Here is a 5,100-nt window from a genome sequence, read left to right as displayed (position 1 = left end):
GAAGAGAAGGTTATGAGGTGATATGATAGCCCTTGTTTGAACATTTGAAGGGGTGTCACTTTGAGGATGGAGCAAGCTTGTTTTCTACTTCTCCAGAGACTAGGACACGGAGCAATGGATTCAAGCTACAGGAAAAGAGATTCCACCTCAACATTAGGAAGAACTTTCTGATGGTAAGAACTGTTTGACAGTGGAAGATGCTGCTTTGGAGGCTGGTGGAGTCTCCTTTGGAGGTTTTTGAACAGAGCCTGGATGGCCACCTGTGATAGGGAGGGCTTTGACTGTGTCTTCCTGCATGGAAGAATGGGGCTGGACTGCATGGCCCTTGGAGGACTCTTCCAACTCTAGGACTGTATGATTCTAAATTGCTTACTTGAGCAATTAGTATAGTTTAGGCATCCAAAGAAAATGACCAGAACACCGCAAATAGAAGAGTTCTAAGTGTGAACAATTTTCAGCATCTCAACTCTCTGAAATGCTAGAAATTTGGAGAGGCAGAAATCTTATTTGGGGGGAAACAATGGCCTCATTTTGCTCTTTTGCAGCCATACAACTGGCATACGGTTATGCCGTTCCTTTACTAATCCTATGGATTTCTTCAAAAAATTCTGTCTTCTGCGTGTTTATTTTGAATGCATTCCTTGGCTACTTAAGTGTGTGTTGTATCACAAGCTAGCAGTGCAGATTTAAGGTGTTGTTCTTAAATGGTAACATCAAGAGACCTCTTCTAATTTTGAGAAATACAGGAGTTACTTTTTAAAATGGCTAACAACAGTGGAAATTAAGCGGTGGGAGCAAGCTTCTTGGCTCAAGAATGGTAATGAATTACTTTTTGATTGTAACTTTTCAAGGTTGGGTCCCTCCACCAAGCGCCAAGATCCAGTTACCAAGGAAGTACCTTATCTCGAGCAAATGGTTATTTGGAAAGGCAAGCATGAGCCAGAGTTGTGGAGGTGTTCAGTTTTTAGGTAGCCAGCATCTTAGGACTTGTCTTCACTGGCCAGAATACTCCGGGCCTCCCCCAGAATATTCTAGCCCCAAGTTCCCCCCATTACCTGAGTTCTCTCCACAGTGATGATGGCAGCTACCTTCCTATGTGATCCGTGTTCATCACCCAATGCTGCCACAGTGTGCCCACCTGTGTTGAACAAAATGAACATCAACAGGGAGAAATGTAAGGTACTGCACTTAGGCAGAAAAATGTGAAATGCACAGATATGTGATGGGGGACACCTGGCTTAAGGAGACTTATACATGTGAGAGGGATCTAGGAGTCCTAGTAGACCACAAATTGAACGCGAGTCAGCAGTGTAATGCAGCAGCTAAAAAGGCCAATGCAATTTTAGGCTGCATCAGTAGAAGTATAATGTCTAGATCAATGGAAGTAATAGTGCCACTCTGTTCTGCTTTGGTTAGGCCTCACCTGGAATATTGTGTCCAGTTCTGGGCAACAAAATTCAAAAAGGCTGCAGAATTAAAACAGGATGAAAACAGCAGCCAGGGACAGATAAAAGCCAAGAATGAGGCTTGGCTGGCGTATATATGTACGGGGGTATAGGCCAGGCAGCCTCCAACCATTAGGCAGTACAGCTACAAAGACACAAGCTGTTTGGAGAAGGACAGGCATGAAACCTCTTGACAGGTGAAACCTCTCTTGTCTTCAAGCTGTGACAAGGCACTTGCTTCTTTAAAAATGCCTGGTGTCCCTCTGGCATGGCAGTGCCTTTGTGGACTCCTATTCCATCCCTGTCTCATATTCAGGGGTAGCCATGTTGGCCATAATGCAAAGTATAATAATATCCAAAATCCACAAAACAGCAATACTTTTATTGGGCCAACCAAAATGTACAAAATACATGTTGCAAGCTTTGAAAGCTCCGCTGGCTGCTTCATCTTGCAAAGGAGTTAAAAGTCATACAGAAGTTGGGGGGGGGGGGGAACGATGTACTTTTTTGTACAAAAGAGAAGGGTACCTTTTTGTGCTGCTAATGGAATTTATATTTGTACCAAAAAGTTAACTTTTTGTGTTGTTAATGGAATTCTGATTATATTTTCTGGACTTAAAATGCTTTTTCTCCCAGTGCCACGCGGCCAGAAGGACTAGTGGCCTGTCTGCATGGATATCTTTCCATATCATCTCAACTCAGAACACCACCAACACCTGGATAAAATGCAGGCTTGTGACTGTCATATTTTTTTTCTCCTGTATGATTTTCAACACCTTTTGCCTGATGAAGAAGCCACTGGCGCATCAAAAGCTTGAATCATGTACTTTGTGCATTTTGATTGGCTCCCCAATAAAGGTACTGTTGTTTTGTTCATATTAGTTTATTTTTTTAACATAGCATAGTATTGCAGATATGAGAGTCTGCATGGCATAGTGGTTTGATGGTTGGTCTATGACTCTAGAGACCAGGGTTCAAATCCCTGCTCAGCCATGAAACCCACTGAGTAACCCTGGGGCAAGTCACACTCTCTCAGCCTCAGGGGAAGGCCATGACAACCCCCTCTGAATAAATCTTTCCAAGAAACCCCCATGATAGGTTCGTCTTACGGTCCCCATAGATTGAAAGCTACTTGAAACACACAACAGCAGCATTGCGGGTGTGGATCTGTCTCATATATATATATATATATATATATATATATATATATATATATATGGAGTTGAACGCTTGTTTGGAGTCAAGCTGGGCAACTATGACCCATTTGGAAAGCCACTAGTTGCCCAAGACAGGTATACCATCATACCAATGATGGCAGAAGAATTGGTTAAATGTTGAAATTCTGCTGCTCCCAGAATCTTCCTCACTCCCCACAGACAGCATGGCCAAAAAAGTAACTTTTCCATGCTCTGCTTTGTCTCTGGCGTTTCCCAGAATAAAGGCTCCAGTGCTTCTCCTGGGCCATTCTTGCCAAAATCATCCCTCAAAGGCAGACTATTGCACTATCTTGTTCTTTCCTGGGTCTTGTTTAACAGGCAGAAGATCCACCAGGTCCATTTTGACCCAGTCCAAAGACCAACAGGGAAAGCCTCTCCTGTTTTTGATCAGCTGTCATATATAAAGAATTCTCTGCTGTAGCAGGATCTTATCAGGATATGTGAAACTTTTTGGGGTGATGACTGGTCTCTAATACACAGCCAGGTTCTTGTTTCAGCATAAAAAGATGCAAAGGAATCCTGAAGCAGGGCAGGGAGTGAGAAAACGAAATTCCTAGCCTTTTTGTGAACGCTACTTTGCCAGAGTCATGGAGAGAAGCTTCCATGGTGGGGAAGAGGAGTGTGACTTGGGATCAGGGTTGACAAATACAGGACAAGACTTCTGGCCCTTTGAGGGCTATGTAAAAAAGGGGATTTTGTGACCATACCTGCTGAAATTCCCTCTTTCACATAACCATCTCGCCTGGAAACCTACATGTGACAAATGCAAAAAGTACAGATGCACAGTGTAAACCAATACTGTTTACTTTCTAAAGCAAAAGCTGCCAGGGTTGAAAACTGAACACACAAAACCTAGAAAGCACCCCATGAAGCCCACAAAATAATGGAGCCCCATCTTAAGATGCTGAAGAACAAGGCTTCATCACTGAAAAGCCCAAAGGTGTTTTGCCTGCCTGCTGTTTTTAAGGCCTTTGTCTTTAAGGTTGAGGGTTAAGAAAAGCCTGCGGAAATATCTGATGGGGAAAACTCCATTATCATTTGCTGGCCCCTTATTTTTTTTAATTATTAAATGTCTTTTTCCAGCATCTTGAGACAAGTCAGTTTAATTTCAAGGCTTCAAAAGTGCCTGCAGGAGACACCAACAGCCGGTGAAAGATTTGCTCAATCCCCTGCAAAGGAATGTAGTGTCTACACAATGATGAAAAAGTACTCTGCACATGCTTGGACAATACCTTCCTTAAAGGGCTCTAGCTGTGACCAAATCAAACTATTTGATAGGCAAAGGGTCACCAATTCTCTCCCATGAAACCAGTCTTCTTACTGCCTCCCAAGGCACCACAGATTTCCCACCAACCAAAAGAAGAAGAAAAAAGGATAGCATTTGAACGTGAAATGTGATGCAACCATAGTGGAGCAAGCAACATTTGCTTCTCTGGCCTCGGGGCTATCCATTTTGTTGTTGTCGTACCAATAAACGCTTGCTTTTTCCTATCATGTGTGTTGTCTTTGAAAGGGAAAATACCACTTGGATTCACCAATACACCAGTTGGCTGCCCTGGATTAGGAGGAGGAGTGGAACATGGTGGCTGTTTGCCACCCAAGAGTGGCAAGTAACACAGACCTATTGTCACATTTGTGGGACTGGCATGGCTGCCTTGGTATAAGGGATGGGAGCAGGCCCCAATCCTGGGTGGGCAGAGCTCATCGGTAGCAAAAAGCCCCAGGTTCAGTCTTTGCCACTTTCCATTTGAAAGAAATGGCTGTACCCAGGGAGGTAGTAGCTACATGGAGGTCTGAATTGCCAAATGAAATTTTTCTTCACTTCCTTAATTTTTAACATCGCAGCGATTTAAACTTCAGCAACTTAAACTTCAGTTCTTGCCAGACTAAGTCCCATCAGCCACTGGTGAAGAATGTTGGGAGATATAGTTCGACAATGTTTGAGAAGCCATACAAGTCCTGTCTCTGTTTCAGTTGGGCTTTGTTTTAGAAGTGTTCTTAAACAAAATAGCGAAGTCAGAATTGAACTTCTGGTCACTTTCGGGTGGTTCTTTTTTAACTTTAGAAAACATTTCTGGGGAAGGGGTGACCCACTGTGGATCCTGGGCTGGGGCAATCGTTGGTCCCTTGGCTTCACTGAAGCTGCCCACCTCCCAAATATCGACAGAAATAGCAGCTCTGACATGTTGCAACACAAGCTCCTTTGGGTGATTACAACACCCAGAATCCCCCAGTCAGCAGAGCCTGGAAAAGATTGTTTTGGGGATTACAACACCTACAATCAAAGGAGCTTCTCCAAGCTCTGCCAGCTGGAGGGATTCTGGGAGTTGTAATCCCCCAAAAGAGCTTTTCTGAGCTCTGGATGAATTGTCTCCTGTGATCCAGTACAGGGCAGCATCCTGATTGCTCACAAAGAGATGTTTCGATTACAATTCTGC

The sequence above is a fragment of the Sceloporus undulatus genome, chromosome 6 (genome assembly GCF_019175285.1).
Source record: "Sceloporus undulatus isolate JIND9_A2432 ecotype Alabama chromosome 6, SceUnd_v1.1, whole genome shotgun sequence".
Classification (NCBI taxonomy): domain Eukaryota; kingdom Metazoa; phylum Chordata; class Lepidosauria; order Squamata; family Phrynosomatidae; genus Sceloporus; species Sceloporus undulatus.
Note: the sequence above shows the minus strand (reverse complement) of the source record.